Genomic DNA, 18,252 nt, shown 5'->3' with positions numbered 1-18,252 from the left:
CTCTGCTGGAATTTTAGACCATTCTTCTTTGGCAAACTACTCCAGGTCCCTGATATTTGAAGGGTGCCTTCTCCAAACTGCCATTTTTAGATCTCTCCACAGGTGTTCTATGGGATTCAGGTCTGGACTCATTGCTGGCCACCTTAGAAGTCTCCAGTGCTTTCTCTCAAACCATTTTCTAGTGCTTTTTGAAGTGTGTTTTGGGTTATTGTCCTGCTGGAAGACCCATGACCTCTGAGGTAGACCCAGCTTTCTCACACTGGGCCCTATATTATGCTGCAAAATTTGTTGGTAGTCTTCTGACTTCATAATGCCAAGCACACGGTCAAGCAGTCCAGTGCCAGAGGCAGCAAAGCAACCCCAAAACATCAGGGAACCTCCGCCATGTTTGACTGTAGGGACCGTGTACTTTTCTTTGAATGCCTCTTTTTTCTCCTGTAAACTCTATGTTGATGCTTTTGCCCTAAAAGCTCTACTTTTGTCTCATCTGACCAGAGAACATTCTTCCAAAATGTTTTAGGCTTTTTCAGGTAAGTTTTGGCAAACTCCAGCCTGGCTTTTTTATGTCTCGGGGTAAGGAGTGGAGTCTTCCTGGGTCTCCTACCATACAGTCCCTTTTCATTCAGATGCTGACGGATAGTACGGGTTGACACCGTTGTACCCTCGGACTGCAGGGCAGCTTGAACTTGTTTGGATGTTAGTGGAGGTTCTTTATCCAACATCCGCACAATCTTGCATTGAAATCTCTTGTCAATTTTTCTTTTCCGGCCACATCTAGAGAGGTTAGCCACAGTGCCATGGGCTTTAAACTTCTTGGTGACACTGCGCACGGTAGACACAGGAACATTCAGGTCTTTGGAGATGGACTTGTAGCCTTGATATTGCTCATGCTTCCTCACAATTTGGTTTCTCAAGTCCTCAGACAGTTCTTTGGTCTTCTTTCTTTTCTCCATGCTCAATGTGGTACACACAAGGACACAGGACAGAGGTTGAGTCAACTTTAATCCATGTCAACTGGCTGCAAGTGTGATTTAGTTATTGCCAACACCTGTTAGGTGCCACAGGTAAGTTATAGGTGCTGTTAATTACACAAATTAGAGAAGCATCACATGATTTTTCGAACAGTGCCAATACTTTTGTCCACCCTCTTTGTTATGTTTGGTGTGGAATTATATCCAATTTGGCTTTAGGACAATTATTTTTGTGTTTTTTCATTTAAGACAAATTAAATGAAGATAATAATACCAAAAAAATTGTGTTTGCAATCATTTTCAGGAAGAAACTGAGTATTATCTGACAGAATTGCAGGGGTGTCAATACTTTTGGCCATGACTGTACATGTTTCACAATATACTGCACGTATGCAGTATACATACTGTATATAATATACAGAGACACACATACTATATACTGTATGTACATGCATATATACTGTATATATATATATATATATATATATATATATACACACACACACACACAAATGCACCACAGATATACACAATCATACTATATACTGTATATATGTACACACATACTATATACACATATACACAACAACCTGACAAAAGCCGGAATCAGGAAGATGGTAGACGAAGGCCAGGAGAGGTACGTAAGTGACTGGAAGAACGACATCATCAGCTCACAGAAACTGACCATGTACCAGAGTCTACAGAGAGACTACAGACTGGCTCCATACCTGGAGAAACTCCCGGACCCCAAAGACCGCAAGATCCTGAGCCGGTATAAACTCAGTGCCCACAGTCTGGCCATCGAATCCGGCCGACACAGGCAGAGCTACAAGCCCAGGGAGGAAAGACTGTGCCAACACTGTGACCAGGAGGTCCTGGAGGATGAGACCCACTTCCTGCTACACTGCTCCAAGTACTCAGCATTGAGGGACACTCACTTCAGGAGACTCTCACATCTCTTCCCGGATTTCACAACCATGAAGGAGGAAGAGAAAACATATATCCTGCTGGGGGAAGAAGAGAGAGCAGTGGAGATAGCAGCGCAATATGTGAGCGAATGTCATAGACTGCGAGAAAGAGAACTATGATATGCCATTGACTTCTATGGCCCCCACCCTGGATATGCCCCAACCCCCCATCCACCTTCCCTATGCCATGGACTTCTATAGCCTCATCCTGGATCTGCCCCATCCACCTTTTCTACAGCCCCTTCCCAACATCCCTACAGTCCCTATCCCTATTCCCTTCTGTACACTTTGGCAAAACTAATGTGTATTTAGTCCTGCCAATAAAGCTTCTTTGAATTTTGAATCTATATAGACATACACTGTATACTACCCATGTACACACAGATGTACATATCTACTGTATGTATACTTTCCAGATCCTGATGTCATTTGTGCAGATCTCAGGACAGTGATGTAGGAGCAGCCATGATGAGGATGAGGGAACACACACACAGGGCTGCAGACATGTCCTGCCCCAGAGGAAACCAATAATAGAGTAAACCTCTTTGCTCTTTTTGCTGTTTTATATCCCAGAGAAAACCAAAAAACAAATATCCTAAAACGAAAAAGTAAAAAATAAATTGCAAAAATTGCATGAAGGTAGTAATAATAATAAGGGTATTTAGTAAAGATAATTTTAATCAAAAGAATGTACAAGCCATCCCGCCACATCAAGGCAACCCTTGTGGGGCACTTCTAACTCTTGTATTTAAAACCTTTCCACTTGTCCAGTGACGTAAATGTGAACAAGGACCAAGTGTCATGGGGTGACTTGCCCAGTGTGATCCGACCTGACGATCGGTCGGTCACAAAAACAACGAAGACAAACAAGGGGACACCGGGGAAACAATTACAATGGTGGGCCCTATAATAGGGAATGGGGAAGTGGACACCTCCTGCACTCTAAGGAAGAGCCCTGAACTCTCCTCAAATTCCCTATACAGGTTCTTTCAACCTGTCACCAACCAGGATACCTAGGTCCCTCACTTGCCCTGCACCTATCCCTTACTAGGGAACTGGCAAGTGCGTACACTGGTACTAATAAGACACCAAGGGAAATAACAGACAGGGAAAAAAACAACCACACTTAGCTTGCTCTGCACTGGACCGCAGAGCAAGGCACCCAAACACAGCTTCCAGCAGGAAAACCACTTCTCCAGATAAGCTGCAAACACCACTGCTCAAGATAGCTTCTCTCCTCAGAATGGTTGGCTTCCAAATGAATAGTATTACCAACAGGGAGCTGCAGCAGCTGATGACCTTTTATAGGAAGGAGGGGGGAGGTCGCCACCTGCTGACTAATTAAACATGTAGTAACACCAGCGGCCACTGGGGGCAAAAACCCATATTAACCCCCGAGGGCCTGAAAGGAAAAAGGTTTCTATAAGAGAATCCAGACTCTTCCACAGATCCAAAAATAGATCGTGACACCGAGGGACTGAACTACCAGTAATAGCATAGGCCAGACAGGATGGATTTTCCAACAAAGAAACAGGGCGGTCACACCCTTATATGCACAGAATGCACATTGAACTAAATGAGAAACTAGGAGTTGAAAAAGTAAATTAATGTGTATGCAAAATATAAATGCATATGAACACATGACCTTTACACAGAGAAAAAACAAAAAACAAATATCCTAAAATAAAAAAGTAAAAAATAAATGTCAAAAATTGCATGAAGGAAGTAATAATAAGGGCATTTAGTAAATATAATTAATGTGTATGCAAAATATGTGTTTATATGCATTTATATTTTGCATACACATTAATTTACTTTTTCAGCTCAGACCTAGTCAAAACAAATTGAACAGGAAATTGGATGGTCCATTCTCTCTTGTTGTTTCCCTTGTGAAAATGAAAAATTTGGGGATGTGAGCTTCATGGTGTTGGCGTCCATGGCAGAACAGCAATACTCACATCACCAACCATAATGCCAATGTATCAGATAGAGTGGTGTAAAGCTTGCTCCCACTGGACTCAAGAGCAGTGGAAATGTGGACTGATTGATAACAATTTTTACATCTCTGATAGACTATTGGTTTGGTGAATGCAGGAGAACAATACCAATGCCTGATTGCATTGTGCTGACTGTAATGTTTGATGTAAGGATAATACCATGTGGTTATTTTTCAAGGCCCATTACATTCAGTGAAGGGGAATCTTAATACTTAGGGCTAACAAAACATTTTGGACAATTGTATGCTAGACATTTTTCAGCATGATTGTGCTCCAGTGCACAAAGTATAGTCCGGAAAGGCATGTTTGAGCGAGTTTGGTGCGGAGGAAGATCTTAATTGGCCCACACAAAACCTCAACCTCATTCAACATGTTTGTTTTGAACTAGAACTGAGATTGTGAACCTGGCACTCTCATTTAACATTAGTATCTGACCTCACAACTGCTCTTCTGGATAAACAGGCAATATCACTGTTCATGGAAGCCTAGCAGCTGTAAACAGAGCTTCCACAGACAGGCTTAGTGCAAGCCACACTGATTATCAGATTCCAAAGGTTGCCCTGACCTTCACGCTTTAACCCCTGTACAGGCACCTGGACTTACACAAGAACCTCTTGGCTGAGGCTACTGAGAGCCCTGGGCTCTTAGATACCAATGAACTGCCAAGTTGAGCACACGTGCCAAGCCTGGTGCATGTGTGAGCTTGCCAAGCTTCACAGCTGCCACCAGGTTATGGCCATTTTAACACACTACTGTGCCTGGTTGTAGATTCAGCGGCAAGAGCCACATATGGTCTGGTCTGTTATTCCTCTTAATAACTGTGCCATGGTTTATGGTTTATCTCCCAAACAAATTAACTTCAGCAGAGCCTGTTGCAGCTTGGCTGAGGCAGTGCTGCAGAGATTCCAGCTGATGTGGAAGACAAGCTCTGAGATAGTACCTCAGAAATGGAGGAGGAGGAGGAACAGGAGGGGGTGCATGTTATGTCTCATGAATGAGACACTTTACAGACTGTCCTGTACATTTTACATGCTGCATTGCAGTCTCTCATATTGTCTATTGTTTCTATGTGTTCCTGTGCTTTGCATAGCTGAAATCCTCCCTTTCCATCAAGTTTGTCCCTTCTATCTCCCCTTCTCCCTCTTCTGGGTGTGATGTCACTTCCTTCTTCTTCTCCCTGTGTCTAAATCTCCATCTTGGCTTCATTAGAGGCACATGTGCTTTCAGCTTGTCTGAAGAAAGTCTTTTTTACCTGCTGCTGTTTGTATGCATTCACCAAGAATTCTTAAAGAAATCAAAGTCTCTTCTGGATTCTTCACATCATGTTTGCCGGCAGCTGAGTTAAGCTATCTGCGACCATTGTCAATTGTAAGTAAGGTGAAGAGATCCAGCATCTCACAAAGCCACAGGCTCCGGGAACAGAATAGTAAAAAAGACTTACCAGATTCATCTGTAAAGCCTTCCCAGCTTCTATAAAGCTTCAGAACTTCCTGCAGAGCACCCACTTTCAGCATAAAAGAGACTATACAGCTCCCCTTCTCCCTGTGAATCAGGATGGCTGAAGGAATGACTACATGGTCTCTGCCAGACCCTTTTTAGAGGAAGAGTGCATAGAACTTGATCCACCATCTAGTGAGAAGAGGATTAGCGACTAGAGGATTTCCCAAAGGTATCTAGTAAAGACAGTACAAGGTTCCAAGAGCTCAGCGACCTCCTGTTAGAGCTTCAGCTGGCCAAAACAGACCCGTACCTGCCTGGCCTCAGCTACCTGGACACTGCTCATGGGGTAACCCCAATAATTTCCAAGTTGCCATCCAATATCCAAAATAACTGGGCCATGCTTGGATCAAAATACAAAATGGAAAACCAAGTCTCCATCCCTCCATTTTCCTACTTCTGCGAGTTCATTGAAAATATTGCAGAGTGTAAGACCGAGCCAAGATTTTCCTATGGAGAACACAGCGACCCTGTTTCATCTCCTATACACGACAGTCCATGTCTTAACTACAGGAACCGCCAAGCTCCAATGTCCATCAAGAAGACTGATGTTCTTCCCACACCTTCTGTATCACAAGATAAGAGCGACAAAAGTGAGAAGGTTGAGAATCCTAATCGTATGTGTCCCATTCACAAGAAACCTCACCCCTTAAAGAAGTGCATCGGCTTCAGAATGAGACCTCTCCAGGAACGCAAAGAGCTTCTGAAGAACTTTGGGATATGTTACAGGTGCTGCACTTCTACTGAACACTTTGCTAAAGACTGTAAAGTATCTTTTAAGTGTTTGGAGTGAGACCGTGAGGAGCATGTGCAAGCGCTCCATCCATCCCAATCTAACACTGCACACCTTACGCCTTCCCCCACCACAAGGCAAGGCGGGGAGGATGCTGTTCAAACAGTGAGTTCTATCACAATATCTTCTTCATGCACAGAAGTCTGTGGAGAAGGCCTCTGGAACAAGTCGTGTGCGAAGATATGCCTGGTGAATATGTATCCCAAGGGTCAACCAAAGAAAACCGCCAGGGTGTATGTTATCCTGGACGATCAGAGCAACCGGTAACTTGCTAGGTCAGAGCTCTTTGACATGTTCGATTTAAAGGGAAACTCTCACCCCTACATCCTGGGCACCTGCAGCGGTGTTATGGAGGTCTCAGGGACAAGAGCCAAAGGACTCATGGTGTCTTCTCTTGAGAACAATGTGGAGATACCCTTACCCACTCTGGTCGAATGCAACCAGATACCATCCAACAGAGAGGAAATTCCAACTCCAGAGGCTGCACTCCATCACCCTCATCTAACGACTTTGGCAGGCAAGATACCAGCTCTTGACAACAGTGCAAACATCCTGATCCTGCTTGGCAGAGACATTCTGTGACTACACAAGGTATGTCAGCAAATCAACGGATCACATGACGCTCCTTTTGCTCAACGCTTAGACCTAGGCTGGGTTATTATAGGCAATGTCTATAGAGAAAAGATGAAGAGACCCACAAGGATTTCCTCATTTAAGACTCACGTACTACCAAATGGTCGCAGCACTTACTTTCAACCATGTCCACATCATTACTGCGTGAAAGAGAAGATAAGCGACAATAAGTGGAAGAAAGAAACCTCCGACGACACAAACATATTCCTGTCCTGTAATGATAACCTCTGGTCAACAGTGTTCAACTCTTCAAGAGAAGACAACTATCCAGCACCTGCAAGGGAGGACAAAGAATTTATAATGGATTATGGAAAAGGAATTCGCCCAAGACGATTCAAATAGCTGGGTAGCACCTTTACCTTTTCGCTCTCCAAGAACAAGGCTACCTGATAATCTGCAACAAGCGACGGCAAGGTTTTCATCCCTAACACGCACCTTAAAGAGAAGGCCAGAGATGGAGAAACATTTTGTCGACTTCATGCAGAATATCTTCGATAGAGGTCACGCGGAACCTGCACCCCTGCTAAAAGAAGGTGAAGAATGCTGGTATCTTCCATCCATTGGTGTCTACCATCCTAGCAAACCTGACCAAATTAGAGTGGTGTTTGACTCCAGTGCTCAGTATGAAGGCATTTCCCTAAATAGCCTGCTCCTCACTGGGCCTAAACTAAACAACAGCCTTATAGGAGTACTGATTCACTTCAGACAAGAACTTGTCGCAGTAATGGCCGAAATTCAACAAATGTTTCATTGCTTTATCGTGAGAGAAGACAGCACAAACTACCTCAGATTCCTATGGCACAAAGACAACAACATCCACAACAAGGTCATAGACTACTGGATGAAGGTGCACGTCTTCAGGAACAGCCCCTCGCCTGTAGTGGCCATCTATGGACTAAGATGGACAGCACGGGAAGATGAGAGAGAGTATGGGTCTGATGCTCGTCTATTTGTGGAAAGAAACTTCTACGTAGATGATGGGCTTAAGTCTCTTCCCACAAGTGAAAAGACTGTCGATCTGCTCTCTAGAACTCAGGAAATGCTGTCACCAGCAAACCCTAGACTCCACAAAATCATCTCCAACAGTAAAAAGGTAATGAAAGCATTTCCATCTGAGGCTGACGCTGCTGGTGTAAGGAATCTTGTTCTGGGTTCTGACGTTCTTCCCATGCAACACAGCCTCGGTCTTCTTTGGGATATTAAACAGGACACGTTCATTTTTTCAGGTGTCAGCTTGTGATAAACCTTTCACTAAACGAGGAGTCCTATCTGTTGTGAACAGCATCTATGATCCTCTCGGGTTTATCGCACCCATCACCATTCAAGGCAAGATACTGTTGAGACAGTTGACTGCCGACAGTATGGATTGGGACACTCCGCTACCATCCCAGAAACAACAAAGGTGGGAGGTGTGGAAGAAGTCTCTGAAGGTCTTAGAGCATTTCCAAGTCCCACATTGTTATTCCCCAGGCACCCTTTCATCCACCATCAGAAGAGAAGTCCACATTTTCTCCGACGCTTCTACAGAGGCTATAGCTGCTGTAGCCTACCTGAAGACTTTGGAAGAAGGTAACAAGGTGCATTGTGGATTCATCCTCGGTAAGGCAAAACTAACACCAAAACCTGCTCACTCTGTTCCAAGACTCGAACTTTGTGCCGCCATTCTGGCAGTGGAGTTAGTTGAAGCTATAAAGGATGAAATGGACATTGCTATTGATTCATTTACCTTCTACACAGACAGTAAAGTGGTACTTGGCCGTGATAAGCGCAAGACCATTGGTACCAGTAACATCGGACCCTGATGCACCAATGATCCTTACCCCTGCTACACTTCTTACTCAGAAGGTTGGAGCTGCGGCAATCCCTCCAGGGAAGTTTGTGGAAGGGGACATTTACAAACGTCAGTGGAAACAGGTACACCACTTGTCCAATGTCTTTTGGCACCACTGGAAAACTGAATATTTGCACTTGCTTCAAAGACGTTACAAATGGCAGACTGCAAAACCTAATCTCCAAGAGGGAGACCTCATCCTCCTTAAAGATAAAGAAGCTCATTGCAATGACTGGCCAATGGGTCTTATTACCAAGGTTACACCAAGCAATGACAGGAACATCCGTAAGGTAAAAGTCAAGGTTACGAAAGGCAGTTCAACTCGTATTTTATTCCGTCCAGTCACTGAGCTTGTGCTACTTTTACCAAAGGAGGACATCACATGAAAGTCGTTGTTTATGGACACAGCTCACGGCAAGGAACCTACCGCCATATATTCCTCCAGCTGTGTGGTGAACATTCTAACATTTGAACTTTCTCCAGCAGTTTGTTGGGTTGGTGGAAGTGTTTGCACATTGTGGCTTCCCCAATCTGAAGATAGGTTTACGTTTGGACTCGGACTATGCCGCTGTTGAAGACTTCATGCCTCCAACTGAAGAGTGGACCGTGCCAATTAGACTACAACTGTTGTTGTTATTATCTGCATGCTTGTTTTCCCTTTGTTTTTCAGGTTTACAGTGACATCCCCAAAGGACATTATAAGAATTGTGAAATCTAAAGATTTCAGACGGGGAGTGTTATGTCTCATGAATGAGACATTTTACAGACTGTCCTGTACATTTTACATGCTGTATTGCAGTCTCTCATATTGTTTATTGTTGCTATGTGTTCCTGTGTTTTGCACAGCTGAAATCCTCCCTTTCCATCAAGTTTGTCCCTTCTGTCTCCCTGTCTCCCTTTTCTGGGTGTAATGTCACTTCCTTCTTCTCCCTGTGTCTAAGTCTCCATCTTGGCTTCATTAGAGGCACATGTGCTTTCAGCTTGTCTGAAGAAAGTCTTTTTTACCTGCTGCTGTTTGTATGCATTCAACAAGAATTCTTAAAGAAATCAAAGTCTCTTCTGGATTCTTCACAACGTGTGTGCCGGCAGCTGAGTTAAGCTATCTGCGACCGTCACCAATTGTAAGTAAGGTGAAGAGATGCAGCATCCCACAGAGCCATATTTGCAGCCACAGGCCCCGGGAACAGAATAGTGCAGGAACTAGGAACCATGAATTCAGGCTGCAGAAGACAATATGCATATTTCTGGTGCATTCTGGGAAGAGTGTAGAGTTGCTGCAACTCTGAAGATCTTTGGGTGTAGCTGGATTGAGCTGCTAGGAAGACATTGCCAAACTAGGAATTGAAAGCTGTGGGAAATAACTGGGGGAGAATCCTTACAGTGATTCTACAAAAATGTGTTTTGCTTATTATGGAGAAAGAGATTACCCATATGGTGTGCTGCAATTTGTGCTATATGCTTACAGATTTTCCAGAGGAAGAGACAAAATGTATGTGCTAGAGATGCAGTCTTGTAACTCTGTTAGCGGAAAAGTTGCAATTTCTTCAGGAGAAAATAGCTACACTGAAGCTCATCAAAGAAGAAGATGAGGATTTCCTTGACAGAGGAGGAGAATCTCTTCAGAATGTTCCAAGAAAAGAACTTCTCAGTGTTCCTGCAGAAGATAATGACAGAGCAGAAAAATCTGCTCATAATGTTCGAAGTGGAGCACCATTCAATATACTTGCAGAAGAAGAAAATTGGAAGCATGTGACCCAAAGAAGCAGGAGGATGAGGAGACAGTCAGCACCCATATCGCTGAAGAACTGCTACCAGGTTCTCACTCAGGACAACTATGAAGATGTACATCAAAAAAAGTGCTTTGCCCATAAACAATACCCCAGTAAGAAATCAGAAGCCTCTTGAAGGAATAAAAAGAAGTTCTGTGGAGAAGAAGAAAAGGATAGTGGTGGTCGTGGGGGATACGCCACTGAGAGGAACAGAAGCTGCTATCTGCCAGCTGGACATTACTTCACGACAAGTGTGCTGTGCTGTCTTCCAGGGCCCAAATTAAACATGTGTCTGATAGGGTATCAAGACTCTTCAGTGCTATCCATGTAGGAACCGTTAAAATGCCTGCACAAGGAGGGGACCTAGATAAATTATTATTAAGAAAGGAGGCTAGATGGATTATTCGGACTCATGCTCAAGGTCCATCAGGTTTCAATGATAAAATTGACATGGCTGTGTTTTTGTGATTTTTTTATTTGTCTTTTTAAAAGTCTGTCTTTTGCAATTTTTTTTGCTTTCCACTTTTTCATAATTAAAGAGATGCTGTCACCTGATGTTTGGTGGGTAGGACAAGGGCAATGGTTGCTTTTAAATATTTTGCGAGCTTTGTCCTACATATGACCTGTTGAAGTGCAATGTAATCGCGAAACGATCGTCATCTGTCTTGCTCCATGGTTTTATCTGCCTGCTGTTGGTAACTTGATGCCACAATAAAGGATTATTTTGCGTGGGACGGAATGTGCCTATCCACTTTCTTCTCTATGGATATACAGACGTAGGAACAAGCGACACAGCAAGAAAGGACTTGGAAACTATAGTCAGAGACTTTGAATACCTAGGCTGGAAAGTGAAGGAACTGGGAGCGCAGGTCATCTTCTCATCCATCCTCCCAGTGGATGGATATGGATGAAGGAGATTGGACAGGATTCTACAGGTGAACAACTGGCTACATCGATAGTGCCATGAGTAACGTTTTGGGTCTCTTGACCATGGAGTGAATTATCTGTATGATGGACTCCTTGCTAGACATGGGTTGCATCTTACGAAAACAGTAAGGCTAGTTTCACACTAGCTTATTTTCCATGCAGCGCTCGGCGCCGCTAAGCCCCGCCCCCTGCCAGCTCCCTGCCCGCTCCATCCGGTCATCGCCGCCTACTATCGCACACGGCTGCATGCGATCTGCGCACCCTATCTTTAGCAGACCATGTGCAGACCGTGCGCTAGTAGGATTTTAGCGTGCGCTGTGCACTTTTGAAGGTGCGACGGTGTGCGCCGAACGCACCATGTTGCATTTTGGCGTGCTCGGCGCACCTTCAAATGTGCGCAGCGCACGCTAAAATCCTACTAGCGCACGGCCAGCACATGGTCTGCGCACCCTATGCTAAAGATAGGGTGCGCAGATCGCATTCAGCCGTGTGCGATAGTAGGCGGCGATGACCGGATGGGGCGGGCAGGGAGCCGGCAGGGGGCGGGGCTTAGCGGCGCCTAGCGCTGCATGGAAGATAAGCTAGTGTGAAACTAGCCTAAAACACATATTTGATAGATGCCTTGCTACACTCATCAGGAGAGCTTTAAACTAGAGCAATATGGGATGGGAAATATACGGCAAGGAAGAAATTTGCAGCTAATTAATTCTTTTGAGAACCCTGCGATATTAGAAGTGGAATGGAAGAACAAAAACAACAAACTATGAACAAAAATAGAGGAGTAAGAGAAGCCGACTACAAACTAAAATGTGTCTATATAAATGCACTGAGCATGGGAAACAAACAAGGAGAATTTGAGCTGCTAACCAGAGGAAGAGAGATATGATGTCATGGGCATCAATGAAACTTGGTGGAATGATACACATGCTTGGAATACAAACCTTGAAGGCTACAACTTATTTATTAGAAACAAGAGTAACAAGGAAGGAGGAGATGTTGCATTGTATGTTAGGAAAACGTATATATATCAACAGAGATACAAAAGACAGAAAAAACTGACGGCACATCCTAGTCTGAATAGGTGCATACCAAAAAACAACTTACATATCAAAATAACGAAATGGTTGCACTCAATTGCATTAAGGTATATTAAATATGAAATGTGAATAGCCTAATGGCTTTTGGAATTTAGAAAAACATATGAGATACTTAGCACAAAATTTGGCCAAAAGATGTGAGCCCATTCACCAACGTCAAGGTGATCTCATTGAACGGGTCCCTATACTAACTGCCTAATGTGAACTACTATAAAGTAGATATGACAGGCTCAAACCCCAACTTAGGTGCTCTGGGAAAAAACAAGACTAAAGTATAGGAGTAACCCCGGCACACTAATAACATGAAAGTAAAGTCTTCTCAACGACAGTCTTTAATTGTTGTGATTTTATTGATTGTGAAAAAAAAGGGGTGGTGTTACAATCCAAAAAAGGGTGGTGTTACAATCCAACGTTTCAGCTCTACATCTTGAGCTTTCATCAGGGATATGACTACAATATATACAATAAAAGAACAAAAATCAATAAATAAACTTTATAAAGTATTATAAAACCAAAAATCTAGTGATAGGTGATACATAAGGTGGGGACAGTGTCAAACATCCTTTGTGAAGGTGTGTATGGATCTATAATGATGTGAGGCCAGTGAGTATGTATTGTGGTGTGATACGGTGAACATGTGAGAGGTTGAACAGAGGAATAGAGTGAAGGTGTAAGGAGTTGAAAAGCATGAATGTGTAGGTAGTGTTGAGAAAGGGCATTAGGGGACAGTGAAGTGGAGTGGGAATAAAGGTGAGGTCATCTAAGGAGGCAGTGTGTAAGAGGTGCTCTTGGAAATGTTAAGGCATAAGGTATAAATACCTAGATCCTTGGTTTTGAGGTGTGTGCATAAGTGGTATAGGTTTGCCTTTGTAATCCATCTGCTGGAACGGTACCTATAGTAACCACTGAGAAAAGGTATAGGTTAAGGAATAGCAAGGTATAAAGAAAGAAAAGATATAAAAGAAAGTTTTAGGGGTCACATACCGATGTGTAGGGTCAGCACGTGACTCCCGTCCTAAGGACAAAAAAGCAGGTCAATAAGCTGAGATGGAGAAAGGAAACCCAGTCTATGAAGACTGTAGGGCACCATTACCTTGTGTCCTAAATCTAGTCAGGTGTGGAGGAGGCCGGAAGTGCATGTGGCTTAGTGCAGTGATGTTAAATACTGTCAAGAACTTCCTGATTGGGTGGGGAAGGGGTGGGAATGGGGGGAAGGGTCATCGCCATCTTAGTGAGGTCAAAAATGTCTGAATGAATGTACTGAGCATGTGCAGGGCGGGGATAGAGAATGAGCATGTTTTGACTTGACAGGAAGTGATGGTGGCAGTCGCCATCTTGGTGAGGTCAAAAAATGTCAGAATGAATGTACTGAGCATGTGCAGGGCGGGAATAGAGAATGAACATGTTTTGACTTGACAGGAAGTGATGTTGGCAGTCGCCATCTTGGTGAGGTCAAAATTGTCAGAATGAATGTACTGAGCAGGTGCGAGCCATCCAGGAAATGAAGTAAAAGAGGGAGGGTTGTGAGGAAATGTCACATGCATACAGGCGGCCATTTTAACGGTGGGACTGTGCTGAATTCATGCACGGTGATAATTTCAGTGCTGGTTGTGCCTATCAGGTTTCAGAGAAACTTCCTTTTCCTGCCTAAAAACAAAGAAAGGTAATTAGAGCAAGGTTTACATACAAAGAGTAAAATGGCGTTCATATTAACACACTTATGTCAGAAATATCTCCTATAAACCAAAAAACGTTATGTAGGAAAAGAACTTATTTGGTAGTGATTTTAAACTCCTGATGAAAAACAAAACTAATTCACTATGAAGTGGAATTTAGAAGGGATTAATAATACATTTCAGATTCTCTATTGAGACCGTGTGGATGGAGGGTATTTAGGTGATATATCCAATACGCTTCACGCTCTTTGAGCGTTTGGATTCTATTACCCCCTCGTCTGGGTACAGGGATTTGTTCGATAACCTGAAATTTCAGTTGGCTTACAGAGTGTCTATTTTCCACACAATGGGCAGGAATTGGTAAAAGTGTGTTCTCACACCGGATGGTTAATTTATGTTTGGAAATGCGGTCTTTCACATGCTGGGTGGTTTCCCCAACGTATCCTAGGCCGCATGGGCATTTGATTAAATAGACGACAAAATTTGAGTTGCAGGTAAAATAGCCATTGATCTTGTACCGTTTGCCGGACCTCGGATGAGTGAATGAATCACCTTTACTAACATTCGTGCATTGTGCGCAACCCAAACAAGGGAAGGTTCCGTTGCGCACCGTGCTAAATGTCTTCTGCCTGAATGTCTTGAAGTGGGAGCCCATGTCGGCTCTAACCAAAGTGTTTTTTAGGTTCTGAGCCCGCTTATGGCAGATGAGAGGAGGATTTTGGAAATTTTCAATCCCCGGGTAAGCCTTTTCTAGTAGGGGCCAGTGTTCAAGGACTGCTTTTTTGATCAGAGGAGAGAACTTATACACACACCTCAAAACCAAGGATCTAGGTATTTATACCTTATGCCTTAACATTTCCAAGAGCACCTCTTACACACTGCCTCCTTAGATGACCTCTCCTTTTTTCCCACTCCACTTCACTGTCCCCTAATGCCCTTTCTCAACATTACCTACACATTCATGCTTTTCAACTCCTTACACCTTCACTCTATTCCTCTGTTCAACCTCTCACATGTTCACCGTATCACACCACAATACATACTCACTGGCCTCACATCATTATAGATCCATACACACCTTCACAAAGGATGTTTGACATCACAACAATTAAAGACTGTCGTTGAGAAGACTTTACTTTCATGTTATTAGTGTGCCGGGGTTACTCCTATACTTTAATGTGAACTACTGGCTAATAACAAGATAAAGCCTATATTTATAGGAGGATAGGAACCAAAAAGTGATTGGATGTAATTAAAATCACAGCATGGTGAAGGGAGGATTGCTCAGTCAGAAAGCTAACATACAAATGACAGAAAAACTGACGGCACATCCTAGTCTGAAGAGGTGCATACCAAAAAACAACTTACATATCAAAATAAGGAAATGGTTGCGCTCAATTCCATGAAGGCATATCAAATATGAAATATATGAAATATATAGGCTTTATCTTGTTATTAGCCAGTAGTTCACATTAGTGAATGGGCTCACATCTTTTGGCCAAATTTTGTGCTAAGCATCTTATATGTTTTTTTCTAAATTCCAAATGTCATTATGCTATTCACATTTCATATATTTCATATTTGATCTACCTTAATGCAATTGAGTGCAACCATTTCCTTATTTTGATATGTAAGTTGTTTTTTGGTATGCACCTATTCAGAATAGGATGTGCCATCAGTTTTTTCTGTCATTTTAATTACATCCAATCACTTTTTGGTCCCTATCCTCCTATAAATATAGGCTTTATCTTGTTATTAGCCAGTAGTTCACATGAGGCAGTTAGAATAGGGACCCATTCAATGAGATCACCTTGACGTTGGTGAATGGGCTCACATCTTTTGGCCAAACTTTGTGCTAAGTATCTCATATGCTTTTTCTAAATTCCCAAAGCCATTATGCTATTCACATTTCATATATTTCATATTTGATATGCCTTACTGCAGTTGAGTGTAACCATTTCATTATTTTGATATGCAAGTTGTTTTTTGGTATGCACCTATTCAGACTAGGATGTGCCGTCAGTTTTTCTGTCATTTGTATGTTAGTTTTCTGACTGAGCACTCCACCCTTCATCAAGCTGTGTTTTTAATTACATCCAATCTCCTTTTGGTTCCTATCTTCCTATAAATATAGGCTTTATCTTGTTATTAGCCAGTAGTTCACATGAGGCAGTTAGAATAGGGACCCGTTCATTGAGATCACCATGACGTTGGTGAGTGGGCTGACATCTTTTGGCCAAATTTTGTGCTAAGTATCTCATATGTTTTTTCTAAATTCCAAAAGCCATTATGCTATTCATATATTTCATATTTGATATGCCTTAATGCAATTGTGTGCAACCATTTCCTTATTTCAACAGAGATACAGGCATCAGAGACCGGTAGGTCTGTAGAAAGTGTTTGGGTAAGAATTGAAGGAGAGAACAACAGAAAGCACACTATTGTGTTTACTGTATGCCGCCTAGACTGACTGAAGATATGGATGAACTCTTTTTACATCAGATGTCTCTGTTCTCTAAAAAGTACGACATAGTGATCATGGGAGATTTTAACTTTCCAGATATTTATTGGGAATCTCTCTCAGGCAAAAGTACTGGGTCCAGAAAATTCTTATCTTCCCTTGATGACAAATTTATCTTTCAAAAGGTAGAAGAGAGTACAAGAGGATCTGCAATCTTGGACTTAATTTTTACCAACAGGAAGGAAAAGGTTTAGGAAGTAAAGGTGGCTGGAGATTTAGGAGGCATCAATCATGCTATCCTCAAATTCTGGATTACAAGAGGAGGAAGACCAGCGAGGATTTAGACTTTAAAGTTGGATTTCAGAAAGGCAGATTTTAATGGATTTAAAAAGAAGGTAGGGAAGGTCCAATGGCTGGATGTTCTAAAGAATAGAAAGGTCCAAGAAGGATGGGAGATTTTGCTAAATAAAATTCTTACCACACAATCAGCAACAATCCCGAAAAGAAGGAAAAATTGGGATTCTTGAACACAGAATGTAATCTCTCGTTAAAAATGAAAAAAAAATAAATGTATATCAAATGGAGGGGGGCATAGCTAAAGAAGAGTATAATGTTTGCAGGGAATGCAGGGCAAGAGTTAGAAGATCTAAAACCAGTAATGAAGTAAGGCTTGTAAGGCTAAGTGCACAAGTACCGGAACTCTTGCGGAAATTACCGCAAGAATTCCGGAATTCCATTCCGCGGGAAAATCGCATTTTAAATTCCCGCGATTTTCCCACGGAAAAACTAGCATTTTTCAAGCGTATTTAGCTTGCAAAATGCTAGCGTTTTCCAAGCGATCTGTAGCATCACTTGGAGAACTGATTGACAGGTTGGTCACACTCGTCAAACATAGTGTTTGACCAGTGTGACCAACTTTTTACTACTGAGGCCGCCTATGTAGCATCAGTAGTAAAAGATAAAATGCAAAAAAAATAAAAAATGGTGTTATTCTTACCTTCCGACGTCCCGCGCAGCCGTTCCCAGTAATCCTTTGCGAAAATGCCCGCGATGACGTCAGTTCTCGCGGGATTGCGATGTCTCGTGGTAATTCGCGATGACGTCGCGCGAATGACCGCGAGACTTCGCGATCCCGTGAGAACGGACGTCATCGCGGGCATTTTCGCAAAGGATTACAGGGAACGAGAGCATGGAGAGAGGCGGGAAGCCTGCGCGGGACGCCGGAAGGTAAGAATAACAATATTTTTTATTTTAAATTCTATTTTTTACAGGGATATGGTACCCAGAGCCCGGAGGACAGTCTCCTCTCCTCCGGATCGTGGGTACCATCCGCAAATGTTCTGCTTACTTTCCGCATGGTGGGCACAGCCACATGCGGGAAGTAAGCAGAACAATGCATTCCTATGGGTGCGGGTTCGCCGCGATTCCGCAAAATAAATGAGCATGCTGCGGTTTTTACCGCGAAGCGATTCCGCCGCGGTAAAAACCGCAGCATTAGCACAGCATTGCGGAATCCCATAGGAATGCATGGGATGCTTATTTTTCGCGTTTTCGCGGCAAAATCGCGCGGTTAAAACCTCCGTGGAAAGGCGAAAAAAACGCCACGTGTGAACTCAGCCTAAGAGAGACCAA

The 18,252-nt window shown here is 43.0% G+C and overlaps 1 long non-coding RNA gene across 1 annotated transcript in view; it reads right to left on the bottom strand.

Annotated features, from left to right (window-relative positions):
* Window positions 1-14,230, bottom strand: part of LOC141052589 (uncharacterized) — a 53,734-nt gene extending 39,504 nt beyond the window's left edge. The window contains exon 1 of the long non-coding RNA XR_012220850.1: window positions 13,468-14,230. This is a non-coding gene — a long non-coding RNA (uncharacterized lncRNA). The remainder of the gene's footprint in view (window positions 1-13,467) is intronic.
* Between the last annotated feature and the right edge of the window lie 4,022 nt (window positions 14,231-18,252).

Source organism: Dendrobates tinctorius, unplaced genomic scaffold, assembly GCF_039654945.1.
Source record: "Dendrobates tinctorius isolate UK_male_01 unplaced genomic scaffold, ASM3965494v1 ptg000162l, whole genome shotgun sequence".
NCBI classification, from domain to species: domain Eukaryota; kingdom Metazoa; phylum Chordata; class Amphibia; order Anura; family Dendrobatidae; genus Dendrobates; species Dendrobates tinctorius.
This window is presented reverse-complemented; position numbering and strand designations above follow the sequence as displayed.